General features: G+C 42.5%; 1 protein-coding gene across 1 annotated transcript in view; it reads right to left on the bottom strand.

Annotated features, from left to right (window-relative positions):
- The window catches only part of VAC14 (VAC14 component of PIKFYVE complex), a 167,932-nt gene that overhangs the window by 90,446 nt on the left and 51,542 nt on the right, over positions 1-25,944 (bottom strand). The gene's annotated exons all lie outside the window — the stretch shown is intronic.

Here is a 25,944-nt window from a genome sequence, read left to right as displayed (position 1 = left end):
AGAGAGTCAGGAAAAGTGTGAGCTAACTTGAGGACCTCCCAAGCAGGGCAAGAAAATTCCATCCAGAAATAAAGCCAATGCTGAAAGTTGAACAAAGCTGATGAAAGAATGCAACTCCAAGAGTAGGAAGCCACATTAGAAGTGTCTTAATGGGTATTCAGTCAAGAAATTCAGTTCATGCACTAATGACTGGACCAGGTAGAAGAGAGATGTTATGGAAAAGGAAATGTCCTTTGAAGACTAGGAACCTTGGTAAGATGTTTAATATACAAACTGATTCCACCTCCACCCTGTAGACTCCTTCAAAAGGTCTTGATAAATCTTGGAAGCTAAGTCATGAGAAATCATGAAAAGTCAGTTAATGCATAATCCCATGAGAAAACCCACAACGAAAAAAACAGCTGTTGGCTGGCTGGCCAAAAATGAGGAAGAATTGAAGAAGCTAGTAGTACCCTTTTAAATGCCAGATTGTTTTAGTTTCCCCCCCAAAAGATGAGACAAATCTCTCTTAAGAGTTGAGGTACAACAAATTCAGCCTCAAATCCATCACCTAAATTTTGGGAAGAGCTTCTAGGAGGCAAAATATAGCTCTGTCACAAGCCAGGCAATGACGTGCCTTTCCATTTATATTTAGAAGAAGGAAGAAGGCTTGGATTTATAACCCGCCCTTCACTCAAAAGTCTCAAAACATCTTACAATCTCCTTTCCCTTCCTCTCCGCACAACAGACACTCTATGAAGTAGGTGGGGCCGAGAGAGCTCTGAGAGAACTGTGGCTGCATGTGGAGGAGTGGGGAATCAAACCTGGTTCTCCAAATTAGAGTCTGCTGCTCTTTTTTTTTTTTTTTTTTTTTTTTAATATTTTTTTTTTTTGGTCCAAAAACTTTTTTATTGAATTTAATAAACATACAAATAAAGCAATCAATGACTGTATCTGCAATCATTCTTTGTGTATAAGCATAGCATACCAGCAGAACACAAAATATATATATATATACAAAATACAAACAAAACAACACATACATACATTCACACACACATACAAAATTGGCAGCTGAATTAAAAAAATAAATACTCTGTCCATATATTAATTACATCAAATTAATAATGTCATAATATCTACCAGGTATACATGTACGCATCTGATCTACAGGACCAAAAGAAAATTTAAGAAATGGAAGCCACTTGTACATCAGAGATTCGTTACTTTCTGAATTGTTTATATTGCATAAACTATCTGCTATCTTGTCCATCGCATAGACCTCCCAGATTTTAGCATACCAGGCTTTAACTGGAGGAATATTGGGAGATTTCCAAAATTGGGCTAACACCATTTTAGCAGCAGCTAGTAAAAGGGATATCAGGGATTTATTGAGAGAAGTAATAGAAATATCTTTCCAACAGTCAAGCAAAATGAGTTCCAATCTTAAGGGTAAACTATAGCCCGTGATATCCTCGATTTTTGCCACAATTACTGCCCAAAACGACTGCACCCTCGGGCAAGACCACCAGCAGTGTGTAAATGTGCCCACCTCTCCACAATTTTTCCAACATTTGGAGGATTGATTTATCGCCATATGGCTTAATCTCTGAGGTGTTAAATACCACCGAAACAAAATTTTTTGAGTTTGTAATTGTATATTCAATGATTTTGAAACATACGAAGGAGATGACCAGATTTGTTGCCAAACATCCTCCTGAAAATTAATTGAACTATTCCTTTGCCAAATTTCTTGATAGGATAACAAATCAACAGCATCAGTGTCTAGCAAACCCTTATAAATAAATGAAATCAGTCCCTTCCGCTTTAAAAAAGGAGAATATAGCAAGTGTTCAAAGAAAGTAAGAGGTCGATTGAAATTGTATTTCTTTAAGAGTGATGTCACCAAGTTGTTAGTTTGCAAGTATTCAAACCATGGGATTTTTGTCCCACCAGTTTTCTCTTCCAAAGATTTTTTGTCGAGCATTTTTCCATTGGACAAAATATCCACAAACCTAGAAAGGTTATATTTTTTCCAAATTGGAAAAGACTTGTAAAAAAACCCCGGTTGAAACCAAGAAACATCCACAAAATGAGATAGTGGAGATATTGGAGGGGCTAAAGAGAGGCGACGTTTGTCCCAAATCTGAAAAATAGCTTTAAGAAAAAGGTTGGAGGAGATAATAGGAGGTCTATTCTTCGGAAATTCCCATAATATAGAGTGAAACGATTTGTTATTTAGATAGGTATCTTCTAGGGCCTTCCAACCTGAATTTAAGTCAGCATCATGGTATCTAATAAGACCACCTAAAATGGCAGCTTCATAAAATTTATGGAGATCCGGAAGAGCCAGACCCCCTGAGGATTTAGAACGAATAAGAGTTGCATACCCTATTCTAGACAAGCCCTTGTTCCAAATATATCTTAAGAACGAACGACGCCAACCCACAAATAAATCCTCAGGAATAAGAATAGGAATGGCTCGAAATAAAAACAGAAATTTGGGGAAAATAAAAGATTTAATAATCTGAATTTTTTCATTCCAGGGAATGAGTGAAGAATTTTTATTCTTTTGCAGGGTAAGAATGTCCTTAATCAATAAATGATGATTAACTTTAAAAATATCTCCCAATTTCAAAGGTATATTGATCCCCAAATATGTCCAATATCTATCAATTTTTTTAAAGTGATAATTAGAGTAGATGGAGTCTTGGAGCGCATCCGAAATTGTGATGGGATAAAGAATGGTTTTGGATGGGTTTACTCGAAGGCCTGATATAGAAGAAAATACAGATAATAAATCAAAGACAGCCGGTAAAGAAGACTTAGGTTTTGTAACAAAAAGCACTAGGTCATCTGCAAACAAAGACACCTTAATTTGTTTCTTTCTAATAGGGATACCAGTGATAATATTGGTATCACGGATAGCATTAGCAAGAGGTTCTATTGCGATCGCAAAAAGCAGAGGAGACAATGGGCAACCTTGCCTCGTCCCTCTGAAAAGATTAAATTCTTCAGAATCCAAATTATTAATAGAAAGAATAGCAGAAGGCGATTTATATAAAGAATGGATTATCTTCAGAAAATTCGGGCCAAAGTTCATTTTCTGCAGTAAGGTTGTAAGATAAGGAACTTCCACGGAATCAAAGGCTTTTTCAAAATCAATAGACAAGATAAAAGAAGACTCAATATTAAATTTCCGGCAGTATTGAATAACATCAAGGACCATTCTAGTATTGTCCGTTAACTCACGGTGTGGGATAAAGCCCGATTGGTCAGGATGAATGCAGTTCCCTATAAAGGTATTAAGCCTAGCCACCAGAGCTGCTGTAAAAATCTTATAATCACAATTAAGGAGCGATATCGGCCTGTATGAACTAGGGTCTAGTAAGTCTTTGTCCTTCTTTGGAAGAAGTATGATTTTTGCCTGTGACCAAGTAACAGGGAAAGAACCAGACTGTACAAACTGATTACAGGCGTCTGCCAAGATGGGAGCCAACAAAATGTTAAAAAATTTATAAAATTCTGGTATAAAGCCATCTCGGCCTGGAGATTTATTGGATTTCATAGACTTGATAGTCTCCTGTATTTCAAGTGCAGTAAAAGGTTTGTCCAAAAAGGATTTAACCTCAGGAGAGACAGGCTTAATAACTGAGTGAGTGTCTAAGAAAGATGAAATAAGGTCTGCTGATGGATGCTGGGAGGAATATAGAGACGAATAGTACTTTTTAAACACTCCTACAATATCCTTAGTGGAATGTTTCAAGGTACCAGTTTTAGAACGAATGGAAGAAATAGCCATTGAGGATACTCTCTTTTTAACCTTCCATGATAGGAGTTTAAGAGATTGAGGAGTTCGAAACCAATATTTTTGTTTTATAAAAGCCATTTGTTTTTGAATCTTGGAGACGTCAAGAGATTCTAATTTTTTTCTTTCTATAAGAAGTTTTGAATAAGTTTTTTTGCTACCAAATTTTTTAAATTTCTCTTCCAATTTGGTAATGTTAGCAACCAAATCAGATCTAATTTTTTCTTTTTCTTTTTTATACGAAGAGGCAATAGCCATAAATCTGCCACGAATTACAGCTTTAAAAGAATCCCAAACTATATGCTGGGGTACTCCACACTCCATATTGAATTGAAAAAATTCTTTAATGTCTTTTTCAATGGAATCTGTAACCGATTTCATAGACAGAAGTTTACTATCCAATCTCCAATTAAAAGAAAAAGATCTGTCAGTAACGCCTGACATATACCCTTCCAACCATGCATGATCAGACCAAATCATTGGGCCAATTTCTACTTTAGAAAAAAGATTAGAAATAGAATCTGAAACTAAAAGAAAATCTATTCTGGAATAAGTTTGATGACGAGAAGAAAAAAAGGTATAATCTCTTTCATTTGGATGTCTGCTTCTCCAAATGTCTGACAGATTATAGGATTGAAAAACTTGAGCTAAATCATTTTGGCCATTCAAATCTTTTGATTGAGACCGTTTATTGGCAGATATAGGTAGCAGGCTTTTTTGAGATCTATCTAAAGAAGGATTAACAACATAGTTGAGATCTCCTCCCAAGATAATGGGCCCTGTATGAAAGGTTTGAAGTTGTGACAACGTATCTTTAATAAATGCAATTTGCCCATCATTTGGAGCATACACCGATGCCAGAGTATAAGGGCTACCATTAAAGACCCCATTGATAAAAATATACCGACCCCTAGGGTCAATTGAGGAATTTTCAAAAGTGAATTGGACTGATTTACCTATTAGGATGGCCACACCTCTTGCTTTGGAAGACCCATAAGCTTGAAATTGATGAGCAAAAAATTTGGACTGGAAGACCCTGGGCTGGTTACCCTTAAGGTGAGTTTCTTGCAAAAAAATTATATCTGGTTTCTGACGAGAGATGGCAGAGGCAACCCGTTTTTTCTTAATTAAATTATTTAGCCCGTTACAGTTTAGAGAAAGAAATTTCAAGTGGCACTCTGCCATAATTGAAAGAGGAAAAAACCAAGGTTATCAAAATTATTACAATTTATAGCATTTAACCCAGGTGCCACCAGGATAGCTCGAGATGAATCCTGTAGATCAAATTTCAAAGGTATGAGGACAGATTTCAAATCAAAGGCTTTAAAAAACTTCCAGCTAAAACCATAATAATTCAATACAGTTATGCTGCCCATAACAAAAACAAAAAACCATAACCAACACCAGTGGTCTAGCATTAACAGACACTAGCCACTAACTCACCCTCCAACTCTGTTAACCCAAACTTGGGAAAACAACAACTACTTACTTAAAAGGTTAAATTTGAAGCGGAAGTCTTCCTTGCTGAAGACACCACACAACTAGCAACAACTACCAAATGGAGCTATTTAAAAAAAACCGAAGTTCTCCATTCTCCCTCTCTGCCAAAAATGCTTATATTTAACAATATCAACCCAGCAAAATTAAAATTTATAAACAAAATAACAGAGCCGAATGTATAGAGAGTTTTATAATGAAAGGCCACACAAAGCTGATTGAATCAAGGCTAAAATGCCTAGAAAGCTACATATAATAAAATCTGTGCCTTTTATCAACTCAGATTAGTGAATTAAAGATAAGTACAGGCAAACTAATATACCATGTGTAACAGCATCGGATCTCGATCACAAAGTTATAGTGAGACTTAAGACACTATGATAAAAATACAATGAAACTTTAAACAGAATTGTGAACACTATTAAATACTGATCTCCCCAAACACTCCCCACCAACTATCCTTCAGCCTCTTATAAGCCTATGTAGGGAGATGTGATAGTAAGGGAAACAAATTTCCAAACCCTCATAATATCATACGGCACAAACTGACACACACATACATTCCCTACCAACCCTCTGTCTCACACACTCATTTCCATTCAAGAATTCACAAAGGAAGGGAAAAGGACCTGACACTTCATTAACTCACAGTAAAAAGAAATATATTGATATAAAGCCCTGATCATACTATTCAAGTTTCTCACTCAGATCTACCCCCCCTCTCACTCTCTCTCACTCTCTCACTCACTCCCACACCCTCTCTCGTCACCCAGCCTCCCCATTCAAACACCTACTTCCACTTACTTTTTAAACCATATATTCCAAGTCACTCCACTCTTCCAATCATGCATACCCAATCAACCAAGAAGATTTCCTTTAATGAGTTGATTTAAATTAATAACTCCCTCACATTCATAACATTGCTTTCAAAAAAATATAAATAACAAGGGGGAAAAAAAAAGGGGGGGAACCCCCCAATTTCATATATAAACACTGCTTCATAAGCACCACGTAGGCAAAGCTTATAAGTCAGCAGTTCGGTAGGCAAAGCTTATATGTCAGGGGGAAAAGGACGCCAGGAATCCTCAACAACAACAACAAAAAAAAAAAAAAAAAAGGGGGGGGGAGATTTCTGCATAGCAACAGTTCCAGCATTTAGCTTCTAGAAGAAACAGGCCGATCAGGACGGTTCAAAGGCACACGACGCCATCTAGTATCTGAAGTTATTGAATGAACATGTGAGGCTGCTTCCAGAAGGCCGGTGGGAACAGGAAGATTCATATCGCGGAGCATGCATAGGCCTGAGTCGAGATCTGCAGCTACAAATGACTGATCCTGCACTGTAACTTGCAGCTTGTACGAAGCAACCCATCGATATCTGATGTTTTCCCTGTTCAGGATTTCTATAATTGGCTTCAAATTTTTCCGCCTTTGCAAGGTTTCAGAAGACAAATCCTGTAGAATTTGGACGTTGTAATCTCCTAGCAGAAGAGGATTTATAGCCCGGGCTTTTTGCAGCAACTTGGATTTCACTGAGGCAGAAGAGAAACGGACTAAAATGTCCCTAGGCAACGAAGTTTTCTGTCTGCGCAATGGGCCAATTCTATATACTGTTTCCAGGGCACAGAGATCAGAGTCAGAAAAACCCAATGCCTTCGATAACCAGGAGACTATAAGAGTTTTTAAATCAGAGGGGGAGGCAGAATTCTCGGGGAGCCCACGAATTTTAACATTCCCCAATTTCAGTTGGTTCTCAAGTGCAATAATTTTATCAGTGGCCCATTCATCTCTTTTATAAAAATACTGAGAGTCCTCCTGCACAGCACTTGCCATGTTAAAAGCAGAATCTGCCGTCTCTGCCACCTTCTCTAAGGACGTTTTGAAACCCTCCAATTGAGCAGAAAGGGGCTGGATCATGGCAGATATTTTGTCAGTCATATTTTGTTCCAGTTTTTGAAAAGCCTCCATTACCTCAGAACGAAATGAAGCTAGGTCTGCTGCTGTGTTTTCCCCTCCTTCCGACGCCATCTTGCTTGCAGGGCTGCTTGCTTTTCCTGAGGCCTTAGCCTTGGGCTTTTTTGGAAAATAGTCTTTAACAGAGTTCCTTGAATTTCTTTTTGATCTGGGCTTTTGACCATCTACTGTTCCCATACTAATTAAAGAAAGAAAAGAAAACAAACAACAACGCTGGGCGCTTGCTTAAGTGGATTTGGCAGGGGTAAGTAAGGAGCTCTGCTTTCAGGCGTCCATTCCCTATGCGTGCGACGCCACGCCCCCCAGTCTGCTGCTCTTAACCACTTCACCAAACTTGATGATATTAGGGCAGGACCAAGTGGGCCATTCTGTACAATGTCTAACGTCCTGAAGATCCAGGGCCCCAAGATCCACTCACTCTCCCCATAAGGGTCTATAGGGAAGCACTCAATCAGACACTATAAGAGAACAATCATCCTGCCCAGAAAGAAGCTCTACAACCCCCATGAATAAAAACAAAAGGGGGAGGAGGGAAGTGGTGTGCGCCTTCTCACTTACACTGCTCTTCTGCACAGTTATTAGAAAACTCAAAAAAGGACAGAGCAGAACTAACCTGCATAGCACTTAATTGGCCCAGGTGATCTTATTTTTTAGATCTCACAGAGCTGCTGCATCTCCCCCACCTTCCCCAGAGGATTCCAGCAGAACATATTCCACTAACCCGGTTATCAATCTGCCAGACTGTGGAGGGTGACATTACTTGGAGATTAAACAATGTCACTAGTGTATTCCCAAGAGGTGGTCAGGGTCTTACTCAAATCTCAATATTCACCCAATGAAGCAGAAGAAGAGATTACATGGAAGGCTTTCAAGCAGATGGTGCAAACAGAAAAGGATCATGGCCCTTCCGGCATCTAGGAATTGCTGCCCTTCCTACAAGGCAGTACCGCTAAGGAGCTACATCTCAACATACTGCAATGCCAGGCAGCTCCCCTAAGCAGCATTCTGGGCACACAAATGGGATCACTGACCTCAATATATTAATTCTAAGCCATTTTTGAGGTGGAGTGTCACTTCTTTTTTTGCCTAAATTCCTGACCTGATGGCCTCTCACCTCTCTGCACCTCCTTCTTGAGTCTTTAAAGTGCTGTTTCTATTGGAATGACATTGGCTCATAGAATTTTTGAAATGGAGGAAGGCCTTGTTCTCCCCATCATCTCTGCATTTTCCATAAAGACATAGCAATCCCTCCAGCATGACAAAGTCATACCATCTTCCTTCTGCCTCCAAGGCATCAGAGAGAGGAGGAATGGCACACACCTGGTGTGCACAGAAAGGTATGGACTTTTCATGCAAGGGTTCAGGGCAAGGTCACCAAGAGCTGGGTAGCTTACAAGGTGCTGGGTAGCTTACAAGAAACTGTAGTGTTCAGTATTGTATTTGGTTACTGCTGCTGATATTGTATTGGATACAGGGGGAACTCTACATTTCCCAGTATGGGGCAATGGCTGGATAGGTTAAAAGACTGCTTTTTTATAACAGGACTGTATTTTTTTAATTTCAAATGAGTACCCCTAAGCATGGAATCCCAATGGTGCATCAAAATAGTACCAACAGAGGGGCTCATCTCTTTGACAAGCAAAGACATGAAGGAGGCGATCTCTTTTTAAAAATAAAAAAGTATTTAAAAAAATATTCTGGCAAGCAGAGGAACATTGACAGAAGCTGAGTTTTTGCCCATTCTAAAAGTCCATCTTCATGTAGCTTGCCCCTTAAGTTACCCTCACTCCTAATAGTAAAACCATTATGAACATATATGAACATATGAAGCTGCCTTATACTGAATCAGACCCTTGGTCCATCAAAGTCAGTATTGCCTTCTCAGACTGGCAGCGGCCCTCCAGGGTCTCAAGCTGAAGTTTTTCACACCTATTTGCCTGGACCCTTTTTTGGAGATGCCAGGGATTGAACCTGGGACCTTCTGCTTCCCAAACAGATGTTCTACCACTGAGCCACTGTCCCTCCCCTGTACGTAAGGAACTTTTCTTACTAAGTTTCTTACTACTATACGTAAGGAACTTTTCTCCTAAGTTTCCTATGAGCCATGCGAAATAATACACTCACAGAATTCTGGTGATCAGGATGTGTTATTACAATTGTTTATTAGATCCCACCCCCACCCCCATGCTTCCTCCAGGGAGCTCAGGGTGATGATTCATATATTTTCCCTACCCATTTTTCTCCTCATTTCTGCTCTTGGGTATAATAGCAGAGTGGGGATTGGACACCGGTCAGCCATATTCAACACTTCAATATTTATCCATTTGGAACATTTTTATGCCATCTTCTTCCCCACCACTACCACCAACTTAGAGTCAGTCTCTTGGGCAGCAAATAGTTTAAAACAACTTTTTAGAATACATATTTATAAACCAATTTAAAACAACACACATTATCACATATAAACAGGAAGAATGATCAGTGAGATAAGGCCAAACAAAACTGATAAGCCTTCCCCTGCTGGTGGAAAACAATGATTAAGAAAGACCAATACATTTTCCTGGAAAGGGAATTTGGTAATTTTAGTGCCATGACTGAAAAAAGCTCTTTTCATTTTCTACCCACTTAGCCTCAGATGGCAAAGGCATCGAAAGAGGACTGCCATGATTGCGTAAGATTCCTATGGGACTAGCGAGTTAACAACCATACAACTCAGGCAGCCTTATTTGCAATTGCAGTTGTATAGTTTGGGAAGATACCTGCCTAACATGTGACCATATTAAGTAGAAAATAGATTTTTTAAAATCAGGCAATATTCCACAGCAAGAACAAACCAACTTTAGCCCTTTTCCCACTGAGGGGGGAACTGGAAGTCTCATTTTCAGTCTCTCTCATAGAAATGGTAACCAAGAAGGCATGGGTAAAAGGACTCCATCATTTTGGGTTCCCCCTGTGCTGAGCTAGCATTGTTCCCTTACCTAGTTACACCATTACCCAGTCAGCCAATCGGCAAGTGTTTGATAGATTCATGGCAAGAAATTGTGACAGAAATACTCTCCCCAACAACAGCACACTTGGAAGATATACACAAAAAGGAGAACACATTACAGCCTAAAGCAGCTTGGATGAAGAGAGAAAATTGGATGAGCAGAAGAAACAGACTTTCCATTTCACAAAGACCTGGTGGTCTACCAGCAGCAGACCACCAGGTTGGGTTCCTGTATCCTTTCCAATCCCTCACAGTTCATAATCTCTACAGAGACAATTCTGTAGGGATCAATGGGTGGAAACTGGCAGCAAGCTGCTGGCCAAGATAGTCATCTACTCCCTCAGATCTTTTTAAAGACACTGGCCCAGTTGCAGTTTTTGCTGCTAACGGGTGGCTCGCCTACGCCAGCATAGTAAAATCTTACAATAGAATCCGTTTTACTATTGAAGTGGGAGGGAATACTAGAAAGGCAAGAGAGGGTGTTAGGAAAACAGAGCTGAACTAATTCATTTACAACAATACTCCCAAAGTGTAGACTTCACAGATTTCTCACATGCCAGATCGGCTGTTAGCACACATATGGTGAAGCCCAACACTAGAGTTACAAATGCGAAACCCTGGATGTTACAGTTAGCACATGGGCAACCCATAATTGTCTCAGGAAACTGCTTGCAGCAACTATTGAGATTTCCCAAAAAGGAGGTGTGCTGACAGCAACTACAGCCATGTCACTCAAGTACAGAGCTGGTCAGCAGTCACACAATCGTATGCTGCCCCTCCTATACTGGGAGGAGCATCTCCTGGACTCCAACCAACCCACACAGAACACCTCTATGCAGTCAAGAGCTCTTCCAAAACTCTGGGCCTAGAAGCAAATCAGCAGCTATGCAGTTGGCATGGCCCTGGGGGTAACATGATCAGCACAGCAAGCCTCAGGCAGAAACCCTGCAGACACATTTTCCAAGAGCAGAAACAAAAAAAAAATAAGTCAGAAGACAAGGGACACGGGAGCTTTAAGAACTCCAGGATGCAGCGCCATAGCCAGGATTTCATGTTTGGTGTGGCCCACAGCAGGATTTGTTGTGGGGGGGGGGCACCCAATTTGGCAGCCAGGGGCTCTTGGCACTGTAAGCTGCCTTGAGGTCCACAAGCTAACCCCACTTCGCCTGGGCAGTCACAGCAGCTCTGCTACCCCACTTCTTTCTTATGTCCTCCTCTCTTAGGAGACAGAGGCCTCTTGACTCTACCCTTCCCCCCTTTGCTCTGCAAGGTGTGTTAGGGAAGGGGAGAGAAAAAGCAAAAAGACCAGCAGCAACGCTACTTCTTGTTCAGAGTGGCAGTGAGCAAAGGGGACGGATCGGGGGTCCTCCAATGGAGGGGCCACATAGTTGGAAGGGGGAGCTGAAAGGATGGGCCTCCCAGACCCCACTGTAGCTACAGGCCTGCCAGGATGCCTCCTGCTAGAAAAAGCCAGAAGACTGACCACCCCTGTGCCATGATCATGAGGGGACTGTCATCCTGGATGGTGAGACTGCCCTCTGGGTGATGGATGATGGTGAGCTAACATTAGCATTATAACTTTAAACTAGATACATTGTTTGTGTATGAAATGTTGTGTGTTTGTTTGCAGAAATGTGGGAAGAGTTTCTAAGACAAAGGAATCTGAAACAGTATTACAGGCAGCTTTACTGTTGAGGCTTATTTTGACCCACTATTTTCAACAATTTCACAACTGATGAAAGTTTCACTTTAACATCTGCAAGATTGAAGAATTTCTAGAACTTAAATCGTCTGCATTCGAAATTCAGACCGCACTAGGACTTTATTCTTCCCGCGGAGTCAGGGGAATGTCTATGAGAGCTTTAAAGTCAAGAAATTGACACACACAAGCGGAGAGTCTTTTCATGAACTTTAATTCTGTCTTTGCACATTGCATTAGTGTTACATGAATTTTTGTAGAATAGAATGAACTTTTGTAGAAGTGTAATGAATTGTATTGTAACAGTGCTGAATTTCTGTTGAATATATATTGTTGGATTGTTAAGTATATTCAGGATTCTTTCGTTATTTTTCCACATTTGTTGCTGTTATTTCATTCTTCATTGTGGAACTCTGGGCTCTATCATCCCACCTGGAGGATGGCACTCCTGCCCCTGGACAAGATGGAGAGACTGGACAACTCCTGCAAATGATGTGTTAATTATTAGCCCCATCTATTGAAGACACTCCTCCCAGCAGATTTAGCTAGCAGAATATGGAGGAGGGGGGGCTTTCTCCTGTAAGTGTTTGTGCTCAGGTTGTGCCAAATGAAAAGCATCCACGTGTGAACCTGATAAGCAGATGGCTCAGGAACATCCTGTAATTTAACAATAATTAAACGTGGAGTCCAAATGAGATATGATCAGTTTTATTCACAACTTACAAACTGGCAAGCGAGTTGCTAACTCTCGTGGGACCCAATACATAAAAGATGCTGCCACACACTGACTGTGTGGAATGGAGGGGGGGGGGAGGCATTTGTGAATTTCCTGCACTGTGCAGGGGGTTGTACTAGATGACCCTTCCAACTCTATGATTATATGAACTTCTGATGTCATAGGACAGACACAAAGATGGCAGTAAAGATTTCTTTGCACTATCACTGATTAGGCTGCATCTGATCCTAGGCCCCAGTGGTGTGCAGGTCTCAAGAAGGTCTGTCTTCCACAAAGGCCATTAGCAACTGAACTCAGATGAACCCAGCCAAACTCAATGGGGCCAGGAGTCAGGATTCTGAGAAGGCACAGCAGCCTGGGGAAAGACAGCAGATACAGTCTAAATAGAAGAACATTTATGCCCTGCCCTTCTCTCTGAAAGAGCCCCGTGGCGCAGAGTGTTAAAGCTGCTCACGACCTGAGTTCAATCCCTGGCAGTAGATGGGTTTTCAGGTAGCCAGCTTGAGGTTGACTCAGCCTTCCATCCTTCCGAGGTCAATAAAATGAGTATCCAACTTGCTGGGGAAAAGTGTAGACAACTGAGGAAGGCAATGGCAAACCACCCTGTAAAAAGGCTGCCGTGAAAACGCTGTGAAAGCAACGTCACCCCAGAGTCGGAAACGACTGGCGCTTGCACAGGAGACCTTTCCTTTCCTTTTTCCTTCTCTCTGAATCAGACACTCAGAGCGGCTTACAATCTCCTATATCTTCTCCCCCCACAACAGACACCCTGTAAAGGTGGGTGGGGCTGAGAGACCTCTCACAGCAGCTCCCCTTTCAAGGACAACTCTTGCAATAGCTATGACTAGCCCAAGGCCATCCAGCAGCTGGAGGAGTGGGGAATCAAACCCGGTTCTCTCAGATGGGAGTCCGCCCATTTAATCACTATACCAAACTGAGATGGGAAACCTAGTTATAATAGGACTAATTATTAATAGGAGTAACTATTAATACTATACAATTGAAAAAAGTCTGCTTCTGCTTGTCTTTCATCTTCTACTTGATAGAAAGAAATCTAGATTTAAAAAAAAACCCTAGTATATTTTGCTAAGTATTTCAGTCTTGGTATTCTGGTCATAACAGGCTGGAAGGAATTTACTTGGTCATTGGTAGAACAATTAGATAATGTTGGAGAAGGTCTTTCATACAAGTTCCCGCTCAGTCCCTCTGCACAATGCTTCCTTCTCCATCTTCTTGCTTGCCCAAAATGCACAAGTAGAGAACAGTACAAAATGCAAAAGCAAGAAGGTGGGAAAAAAACCTCTGCTGTAGTGTGTCATATCTCCACCTACATCCCATGTTTCTAACTATCATGAACAAGCAGAGGAGGAAGCCCACAAAGCACTATCTTCCTGCAGATGCAAGAACTTCAAATTCAGCAACTTCAAAAATCATGATCCTCTTTCTCAAAGACATACACACAGACACAGGCGCTGCCAGGAAAGGCAGATGTTGCTAAGTGAAACCTGATGTGCAGCAAAAGAGAATTCCTAAAGGGTGTCTTCCCAGTAAGTTATTCTGGGATGTTGTGCATTCAGCTTTGAGTAAATGCAATGTAAAGGGACATCACAAGGCAAGATAAAAAATAGACCAGATCAAAACAAAAAACCGCCCCAAACCTTCCCCTTGGTTCATCAAAACAGATGTTAAGATGTAGGACCTTGGACTCTGATCACAAATAAGCTGCCTTGCGCCTTAACCATGAAGCATCCCATTAGTGAGGCACAGCCCTGAGGCCCATGCTACTGTACAAACAGTGAGGTTTTGGTTCACCTCTCTGCTTGGCCATGTAGTTCACGGGGAGATCTTAAACCACTCGTCATCATTTTGACTAGTCTACCTCACAGGAATGAAGTAAAAAGTGGGGGGGGGGGGGGAGAAAGAAGACACATCCACATGTACCACTCTGAGCTCCTTTGAAAAAGGGGGGATTTAAAGAGCCACCTACCTCCGTATGAACCTGAGATAATCTATTTAGGATCTGCTGCTGGTGCTCCCAACAAAGATGAGGTGGGTTTCCACCCGAGAGGTCTTTTGCTGTAGTGGCACACCAGTTGTGACGCACTCTACCCATCTGACACTAGGTCTTTCTCATTTCAAGAGCCATGCCGAGACTTTTCTGTTTACCCAGATAGCCCTTTGGTTAATTTTCCTTCTGTTCCTATGAACTAGAATTATGTTAATGACTTATATCACTTCTTCTTGCATTTTATTATTGTATTGGTTTCACTGCATTTACGGAATTGTGATTTCATACACATGACTTGGAAAACAATGGCAGACAAGCAGGATGCTTATCTTGCAATTTAATTAAAGCTTCTGCCTTGCCCAGCTCCAGCAGCACAGGATACATGAAAAGCGGTCTTTAAAAAGAAAAAAAAATCCACTGGAAGAAGCTGCTTTTCAACCAAAGCACAACTAATCTCAGGAAAAAGAGTAGTTCTATGGTAGTCTGGAAATCCCAGATGAATCCGGTACAGATTGAAAGACTAAATCCATAAACTGCAATAGGAATCTAGCAGGAATGTACAGAATAAGAAATTGGATTTATACACCGTCCTTCACTCAGGGTCTCAAGAGTGGCTTACGATCCCCTTCCTTTCCTCTCCCCACAACAGACACCCTGTGAGGTAGGTGGGACTGAAAGAGCACTGTGACTGACCTAAGTCAGTCAAACACAATTCTCCAGATTAGAGTCTACCACTGTTAACCACTCACCAAATGGGATCTCAGAAGACTGCATGACAAAAAACATTTTTGGGAACAGCTGTACTGTGGCCTGTAGCCAAACTCATGGCCAAGCTGAATGATGGATGGGTGATAGCCAGTGCCATTCCTCCTGCATCTCCAGATCATGGTGGCAGATGGAAAAAAATACAGCACATGGGTGCTCCATAACATATCCATGGTCTGAAGACGGGGGGGATAACAGGTCGCTGCCAGGAGAACATCGAGCTGCTAGCCAGCAAAAGTTCAGTCTAAAGCCCAGGCCACCAATCAGAGCCTGAATGAGTGCCAGTCCTTGTTCTGCCAGTCTCCCTGGAGTATAGCATGGTAGATCCAACCCTATTCCAGCCAGCCTTCCTCCAATGGAAGAACCACTTAATTTGGAAGAACCCTTCTTATATTGGAGGAAGGCTTCAAACCTGAGCCAAAAGGAATGGTGGGGTATAACTATTATAAAAAAATAAATAAACTTTGCTTAGTGGAGTGGTGGAATCCACTCCAGTAATTGCTTGGTCCTGCCACATTCTGGAAAGGTTAAGGCAGGAAAGGAATCTTGTCAGAGGAAATGGGGTGGAAAGACTTATTCACTGGACAGGGCCTCCAAGTCTTATATATTATTCCAGGCTTGTCTGTCATGTTGTTGGTACAGCTAGCATTCTGAATGGCAACAAGGTAATTTTCACAGTGTAATTTTACAGTAACTGTGGGACTAGCAATCTGAGATGCAGCCCTCTAGGCACAGTCTTGACAGAAAGGCAGGTCATACCAGAATTTCGGTTCAAGAACTGGAGTCAGCAGACTAAGCTGCATCAGACCTCCTGACTATTCACAGCTGATGCTTGGTTACACAAACACTTCTTGGTCATGCACAAGGAAAGTATTGCAGCCACTTAGAGATGCAATGCGTTTTCAGATGCACTAGGATCAAGAGATGACACCCTTGGCTGCCTTGCACTGCTGACCCTTCCCACATCACTTGCTTTTCTTCCCATGGGGAGAACGGAGAAAGGAGGAGGAAACATCTGAAGAAAGTTGATACTAACATACACTTCCTGCCTCCTGTCTGGGAAAGGCCAAAAACGAGGCTTAAGTATTACTCGATACTCTGCAGAGAACCCCAATGGGATTGCTTCAGGCAGTACTAATCTTAGGGACACTAATGATCCAGGCATTCACCATCTGAGATCCTATGTGGCGTTACAACGCCTTCCTGTAGCTGAATGCCAGAGAACATCCAACCAGTGCCCAGGACTCCAGGAAGACCACTTCTAGCTCCAAGCCTGCCATCTTGTTTCCCCAACAAGATGAGCCACTCGGTGGGAAGGGCGGGATATAAATCCCAGATAAATAAACATGTTCTGTGACCCCCACTCTATGTGTCTCATTCCCCCAAAGCCTACTTTTGCAGGCCAGCCCAGATCAGTGCAAGCAGCTAGCCTAGGGTTGCCAATCCCCAGTTGGGGGCAGGAGATCCCCCAGTTTGGAGGCCCTCCCCCCACTTCATGGTTATCAGAAAGCAGAGGGGGAGGGAATTGCCTTCTGGGCACTCCATTATATCCTATGGAGACTGATTCCCATAGGGTATAAAGGAGAATTGATCCATGGGTATGTGGGGCTCTGGGAGGGGCCTGTCTTTTGAGGCAGAGGCACCAAATTTTCAGCATAGCATCCAGTGCCTCTCCTCAAAAAGACCCCCAAGTTTCAAAAAGATTGAACCAGGGGGCCCAATTTTATGAGCCCCTAAAGGTGTCCCTAATCCTTCATTATTTCCAAATGGAGGGAAGGCATTTAAAAGGTGTGTGATTGCCAGAACTCCTTTCAGAGTTCAACCGTGCTTGTCACACCCTTGCTCCTGGCTCCACCCCCAAAGTATCCTGGTCCCACCCTCAAAGTCCCCAGATATTTCTTGAGTCAGACTCAGACCTGGCAACCTTGGGCTATTTGACCTCTCCTTCAGAATACAGGACTATCTTGTTTTTATGGGCAAGGGTACATAAGAGGGACATCATTTCACAGCATTTTACAATCTGAATCAGCCTATTTCATTCTTCCCCCACCCCCAAGCAGAAGTGAGAAGATATAATATTCGGGGTTGATTTACACCATGTTTCATTAGACTCTTGTAAAGGTTTCAGATGTTTTAGCTTTTTCAAATGTATTCCATGCAGCACTAGCAAAGGTGCAGAAGGCAACCCTCCTCAGTGCAATGATAGAAGAGAGGGTCTGTTCTGCTGGAGACTGTCCCACCTTCCCCGGCTAGACACCTTTCAAAGCAGCCTTCTGGAGACAGGATTAGCTGGCAGATGCTAGCCAGTCTTCTGCTTCCAGAGCTTTCTGTTTTTCTTGTGGCCAAAGCTCTCACATGACAAGGCGGCTGATCCGCTAGTTCTGCGTCTCTGCCCAAGCGCTCCAAGATCACAAGCCAGGCCTTCTCATCTTTAAAAACAGAAATTAAGGCACTTTTAAAAAATAACAGCATGTCCTGGGGCTTGGCCCCTGACCACTCCAAATAGTTGTTTTCAAGCAGCATGCTCGAATACTCTTGCGAAGATCTTGCTGCAAGCCACAAAGATCACATCCTGCCTCGATAAAGAGGAAAATATGACAGTGACAGAAAGAATTCAGAACGCCGGAATCCACAGAATTGGCAGCAATCATAAATCAGAGGTTCCTCATAAGTGTCTGAGGCTTCTGGGGAATAATACTTAGCATTTTATAGTGCATTTTATGTGCTCTAAGTTCTTCATGTACAATCACCCTTAAGGGGATGACCAGCCCAGCCCTGTGGAGCTGGCTTTGCCCCTCCCTACCAGAAAGAGATCTGCTCCAACTTCCAGATGCCCAGAGACTAAAGATGCAAGGGAGAGGCCACTTTGGCCTCTACTCGCCAGCCAGGATGTCCAGGGTATCTCCCCCACCGCCACCATTAAGAACACCATGGCAAGGAGACCAGTCTGGCTCCTGCCACCTGAGCAGCTTCAAGAGTTCCTTTTCCTCCCCTGCCAGAAAGAGGTTTGCTCCAACTGCCAACCTACCCTGCAACCTCACTAGCTAGGAAAAGGTCATTCTGGTCTCTGTCTCCTGCAAGAAGCTTTGGGGCTATCAGGCATTTGCATTGCCTTCATGCCAAGTAAGCCAGGGAAGATCGGCCTGACCCCTGACTGGATGGAAACGCTTGTTGACAGCTCACCAGTTTGTTCTGCCATTGCCAAACCGATGCCCCTCTTCTGCAGCCTTCTTCCTCTTCACAAATGTCTCCTTCAAGATTGTTAGCATTATGAGATTTGCTGTGGGGCCCTTGCAGAATGGATTTTAAGGCTATCCCCACTCCCCAATTATGGAATTTCCCTGCCAGTAAGGAACAACCGTCCCCTTCTTCAATGATCTCCTGACAAAACCTTTTTTGGAAGGCCAGCAATATTTGTTATGACAAAGGGTGGACTGTAAGTTTTCATTCTGCTAATTAATACTGCTTCTACTGTGTACAAATTACCCTCACCCACAGACTGCTCTTAGATGTTTTCAACTGATGCTATTCATGTGTTCTATGTGGATTTAGTGTTTTTATTCTATGTTGTTGTGCACTGCTTTTGTGTCATGTTTTAATTTGCAGTTTTAGACACTTTCAAACACTTTTTACGACATTATCTAAAAGCAGTAAGCAGTTGGTTTACTTTTATGTCTGGATTCCTTTGGTAACCTACCTTGAACATATTTTTTGTAGAACAGAAAGATTTAAGTTCCTGAAACAAATAAATTTGTCACTAGCCAAGAAGAGCAAGCCTCCGCTATAGATATGCTTACTTAGTTATTTCAAATATTTATGTCCCACCTTATCTCGTGCTCAAGACAGCTAATAAGGCAACAAGAAGTTGCAAGGACACATAAGTAACAAAAAGGTCCAATAACAAGATTAAAATGAGCATGCTTTCAAAGCAACTTGCCGCCAGCACTCAACTTCCATAACTAAAACTCACCCAAGCAAAGGGCAGTGAGTCTAAATTCCAACAACATTCCAGGATTCAACAGACAAACCTAATGACATCCAAGTCACAAAGGATGGGAGCATCTTCTGCCTACACAAAGCTTAGCAAATGTCACAGTGAGTCGCCATATTATATATGAGCCAATAAGACCCGCTCTGATGTTTCACAACTTGAAACAGTTCAGCTGAATGACACTGCACAGATGAAACTGTTGCAGAGAAACGCAGATTCTTTTGCCATCTCAAGCAGAGGAAAAACACAAGTGTGTATTTTTTTTTTAAAATGTGTTTGATTATATTAGTTTTAAGTTGTTCTCCACTGACACACAAAACAGTCTGCCTGCTAAGTGTATTGTCCCAAATTTTTCAGTAACCCAAGAAGAATGGACTCTTTGGGATAAAACAGGGCAATTATATAATGCTTTCAGATCACTGCTATATTCTACAGACCAACCACAGCTTTGACAGGAGATGCAATTCACTGAGGGCTCTCACAAAACCATCTGGCTCTCTCAGAGGCAGTCCTTCCTAATTCGTTCCCTATTCCTTCAGAGTTCTCAAATTCCCAAAAGTCTAGGTAATGGCTGAACTGTGACAGAGGAGGTGCAGAAATTTTCTCATGTACCAAGTAATCTAGCATTTGATCAGCTCAGTAAAGATAAAGAATAACACTTGCCATGTCATGTCATTGCAGCCATGAAGGCCTGGGGATCATCAGACGAAAGAAAAAAATTAGAATAAAGAGAAATACAAGATGAGAGAGTTTGAGATTAGCATGAGATAATGGTGAGAATATTAAATTGTAAGTCGTTGTACATTTCCAGACCAGATACTTATTGCTTATGGTGCATGCACAGAACTATCTTTGTGTACATGGACACACAATTTTACTGAGTTACTGTCAGTTTTCCTTATCTCTGTTTAATTTAATTTGTTTTATGAATACCTGGTTTTCATTTATTATACACTTCTCAAACCTTAAGATCTCAAGAAAGTTTTAAATAATATGCAGTCTATCCAATTCTGAACACACACCAATGACCATCTCATGAGAGTTTTCAAGATATGGCTGTTTTCTGATCATTTTCAAGATGCAGCATTGCAGATCTAGACAAGAAGCATGAAAGACAACAGCATGAAAAAAAGTTTGTGTCCATCCTTTCCCAAAGAATTAAATCAGGATATTATTGGTTCTCTCCTATCCCTTTGTATTAGTGATTATATTTATATCCCACCCTCCCCTGACAGGCTCAGGGCGGCTAACAGTTAAACACATAGAGTTAAAAATAGAAATATAATACGACCATAAAAATCATTTCATACACTGACACTTGCAATCTCTAAGATCCAGATGGTGTCAGTATTATTAGTTCATATTTAGTGCTACATACATTCGTGTTGTTAAATGTTATTTGGCACTCTATATTTATATTTATACTGGGATGAGTTAAAAAAATCAATGCTGTGGGATGGTGATGTAGTGGTCATTTCCCAGTCAGATATTAAAAGCCAGTTTGAACAATTCTGTCTTACAGGCCTTCTGGAACTGTGGCAAATCCCTCAGGGCCCTGATGTTTTCAAGGAGAGCATTCCACAGGGCAGGGGCTATGACCGAAAAGGCTCTAGCTCTGGTGGTAGACAGCAGAGCGTCTTTTGGCCCAGGAATCATGAGAAGATTTTGTGTACTTGATCGTAGTGCTCTCTGGGGCTCATATGGGGAAAGGCGGTCACGGAGGTAGACAGATCCCTGCCCATATAGGGCTTTAAAGGTTACAACCAACACCTTGAAGCAAGCCAGGAATGCTACAGGCAACCAGTGTTAAGAACAGAATGCTAACATGCCTGTTCTTTGAGTGGGCATCTATGTAGTCACATTATTGGTTTGTAAAGTTAAGACTTTAAGCACAGTTTTGCAAACCTTGAGCACCTTCCCATTGTTCCCCCAGAATGACACAACTGGCTGAACATACATATGGCAGAGCAGGAAAGGTAAGCAAGACTACACAGGTGAGCAACTACTTGAAGAACAGCAATTACATGTCAGCAACCTGAGGTTTTTCCCCCTGTGGTTTCTGTGCAGGCACACTATGGACAAAGGATTGGCAAACTGATATTACCTGGAGGTGGGAAGAGGTGAGCTCACAAGAAGACAGCATTAAGAACTACTCTACCAAATGCTGTATTCCTTCTGGCCTTACCAAAGCATACCGTAATAAAGTTGTGACCAGGGGGCTGCTCTGCTAGCTCTGAAAGATACACACCCTTACTGAAGACTGTGGAGGCAGCTACTATCGGAGAAGGATTTTTCTCAAACTAAAAGAATGCGGCATTCTCCCTGTATTTGATCAAGGGTTCAGGAAGTACATACGTAAAGCAAGTTTCTTGTCAAGATGGGGCCTAGAGCAGGAAGCATGTGGTCAGAGGATGGCTCTCCAACTATGAAAAAGGCAAGGAGAATCTGATCAGATTCTCAGATTCTATATCTTTGTCAAAATGGGTGAATGGCCTCTGCAGTCTATCAGACTGCAGAGGCCATTCACCCATTTTGACAAAGATATGGCTACAAGAAACATCGCCTTCATTGTTAAAGAGATGGCAGTCACAGCTTGCCATTGGCGTTGAACTACTTTTCCAGATCTCATGGAACTCACAGAGAATAGCTGGTCTTGGTTCCAAGATAGAGTGGAAAGAGCAGGGCAACAAAAGGAAGATTGATGGCAATGACAGGCAACTGAAGGCCTGACTCTTCCTAAGGAGGTACAGACACGGACTTATTTGCCAAGTGTTACTGAACTATGTTAAAGAAGAAGACGACTGCAGATTTATATCCCACCCTTCTCTCTGAATCAGAGTCTCAGAGCAGCTTACAATCTCCTTTATCTTCTTTCCCCATAACAGGCACCCTGTGAGGTGGGTGGAGCTGAGAGAGCTCTCACAGCAGCTGCCCTTTCAAGGATAACTCTTGAGAGAGCTATAGCTGACCCAAGGCCATTCCAGCAGCTGCAAGTCACAGAGTGGGGAATCCGACCCAGTTCTCCCAGATAAGAGTCCACACACTTAACCACTACACCAATCTATACTGGAGCAAACCTGTGGTCCCTCAAGTCTAGCAATCTGCTTTCTAATGGTGTCCAACTAGATGCTCCAGAGAAGGTTCTCAAGGACAGAGAGACCTTGTGCACTTCTGGGCCATGAAATGCTAGGGGCTTATTGTTTCTGAACGCAGTGGTAACTCAATGTTGCAAGCGTCTATTCTAGCATGTATTCTGCAACCAACTGCCAACATAGCCATCCACTTAAACTACTGCAGTATCTCTTTTAAAAAAGAATTGCACAATTGCGGGTATTCTAAAAACTAAAATAGCTCCTCGGGAAAAAAAATAGCTAGATACATTTGGATGGACTTCCTTCCAAACCTTTCCAAGTATTTGACACAGAAAGCCGAGCCTGGATTTCACTTACAGGGGCCATGATAGTCTTTAGGATACATGCCATAACTAAACGGCTATTTTTAGATACTCCACAGGGAAAGAAAAAGAAAGCCATCAGTTTGATCTAAAGCACAGCTCTGCAGTTGCTTGGCCAACTCTGCAGAAGCAACTCCACCCACGCTGTCTCCCAGACAGAGAGGATCAACAACATACCCAAGGCTCTGAATTCGGCTCCAGCTGCGTACAGCATGAGCCAATGCTGGGATGCAGATCATGAGCTCGTTGCACATGCTAACCAGAGGCAGCAAGCCTGTGAGGAGTGGTGCGGCACTATAACAAAGATTACTCAGGGCAGACCCCTCCCACAGGGAAGGCAAGTACGGTAATTCCATGCTGATCAAATACAGGCTGGACTTAAAAAACAAACAAAAAAATAAAACCCTGGCATCTTGGGATGCTCATGAAAAAAGCAACAGGATTCTAGCACTCATGGAGGCTGAAACATAAACGCCCTGGATGATGCCCTCCTCCTTTCTTACGTCTATAATAATTTGATGTTTCCCCTTCCTGTTCACTTGAGAGCCAAATATTGAGTCCAGTGTGTTATAGCAGTTCCAGGGTTACGTCTGGATCAAAAGCATGCACATTAAAGAGCCAGTTTGGTGTAGTGGTTAAGTGTGCGGACTCTTATCGGGGAGAACCGGGTCTGATTCCCCACTCCTCCACTTGCAGCTGCTGAAATGGCTTTGGGTTAGCCATAGCTATCGCAGGAGAGCCAGTTTAGTGTAGTGGTTAAGTGTGCGGACTCTTATCTAGGAGAACCGGGTTTGATTCCCCACTCCTCCACTTGCACCTGCTGGCATGGCCTTGGGTCAGCCATAGCTCTGGCAGAGGTTGTCCTTGAAAGGGCAGCTGCTGTGAGAGCCCTCTCCAGCCCCACCCACCTCACAGGGTGTCTGTTGTGGGGGAGGAAGATAAAGGAAATTGTGAGCCGCTCTGAGACTCTTCGGAGTATAGGGCGGGATATAAATCCAATATCATCATCATCTTGAAAGGGCAGCTTCTGGGAGAGCTCTCTCAGCCCCACCCACCTCACAGGATGTCTGTTGTGGGGGGAGAAGATATAGGAGATTGTAAGCCGCTCTGAGTCTCTGATTCAGAGAGAAGGGAGAGGTATAAATCTGCAGTCTTCTTCTATTTTGCCCATGATGCCCTCTGGGTGACTCTGCACCAGACACAATCACTTCCACACCTTCCAGGGAGAAACCAGCATTTGCTACTTTGAGCTCCTTTGTGATGGACACAAATGTGACAAGTGTCAAGCTTTCGCTATCCCTTCCTCCCCAAATTAAATACTTCACACACCAGAATTTCACAAGACCATTATAAGCCTGTGTACAATTTACATAATTTGTCCCTGAAAGTTATCAAGCTTCCATGGGAGGAAAAGGGTAAATCTTGATCTTCTTTTCTACCTTCAGTGATGTGGTGAGGCCATTCTCACTGGAAGGTAGGCCCTTCTCTTAGTCAGAAGGCAGGGCCACTTTACAAGGAAAAGGCCTCCCCAACCTATCATGAACGCCGGAAAATAACCCCCAACATACAGCAAGGAAAGCAGCAACAGTGCTAAGAGATGTCACCCACTGGAATCGAGACCCCTTTACTGAGCACATGCTTAAGCCTAGCTTCTTTCCATTTGCACAGGGAAGATTACTACAACCCTCTAAGACCAAATTGCCGCCTTCTATAGCAAGGCCAAGAAGAATCAGGCTTGAGGCCTGACCCTGGAAGTGCCTTCTACAGGACTTGCCATCACCTCTGCACAATAAAAAATGCAAGCTAGTGACCGATTTACTAAGAAGTATATAGAAATCACTCCAAATGTCCAAAACATGTATATTCAAGTCCCAAAGTAGTGTGGTGACAAGGTCCCAGATCTGATGAAGTCTGGAAAGAAACGAGTACTTAATCGATTGGCTTGTCACCACACTAGTTTGGGACTTGAATATACATGTTTTGGACAAATTTCTATATACTTCTTAGTAAATTGGTCACTAGCTTGCATTTTTTGTTGTGTTATCCATTATAGTGACCTCTCTCGGATTGTATTCTATCTACTCCTGCACGGCAGCCAGCAACGCAATGGTTAATGAAAGTATATAGATTCCAAGCAGCAGCCTCACAAAGCGTTCCAATGGATAGGCAACTCCTACCAGCTGTTGAAGTGCACCTGACAAGGAATGAGTTAAGATGCCAGAATAACAATCCCTCCCACTCCTGAGTGATGCTGTCCCTTAGCCACCCTAGTGGCAGAAACACTCATCCCAAGAAACAAATATTCACTTGTCCAGACCAGCAGTCCTCATTCCTTTTTGAGACCGTGGGTACTTTTTGATACAGGCTGGTGGGTACCAAAGGAAGTAGAATGAACCACAAAACAGCTCATGATGGAGACTAGCTAGAGTTGTCATCCTCTAGGCAAAGCCCAGAGTTCCCCAGAATTACAACTGATCTCCAGACTACAAAAATCTGTTCATGTAGAGAAAATGGCTATTTTAGAAGACAGTCTTCATGGAATCATATCACTGCTTAGCAGCACCCTCCCCAGCCTCTGTCCTCAAACCTCCACAAATTCACAAGCCATAGTTGACAACCCGAAGGTGGTACCAGCTCGGGAAGTTCAAGTCCAAGGGAGAAAAGGTGTTATTTTAAAAAAATACACTGGGGCAGAAAAGTGAGAGAAAATAAAGCCGGCCACTGAAACATTATTGTCATCTACAGTCAATCAGATCCCTAGTGGCCAGTCAGAAGACCTGCTTGGCAAGAGGTCCATCTGACCTCACCCAGTTTCTAAGAATATTTGGTAGATACCAGGAAGCACAGCAGTGGACACTATGGCACTCACAGTGTGCCATGTTGGATACCCCGGTCCTGATATCTCAGTTCTGGAAATGCAGGAGTTAATAGGCTCTATGACCACTCATGAAGACTCCTGTAGTTACAACAATGACAGCAGCTAAACCAACAAGCACTCATACAATCAGAAGCAGCAATATAAGAAGAACACCATCTAAAACAAT

The sequence above is a fragment of the Heteronotia binoei genome, chromosome 14 (genome assembly GCF_032191835.1).
Source record: "Heteronotia binoei isolate CCM8104 ecotype False Entrance Well chromosome 14, APGP_CSIRO_Hbin_v1, whole genome shotgun sequence".
NCBI lineage: Eukaryota > Metazoa > Chordata > Lepidosauria > Squamata > Gekkonidae > Heteronotia > Heteronotia binoei.
Note: the sequence above shows the minus strand (reverse complement) of the source record. Positions and strands in the feature narration are given on the sequence as shown.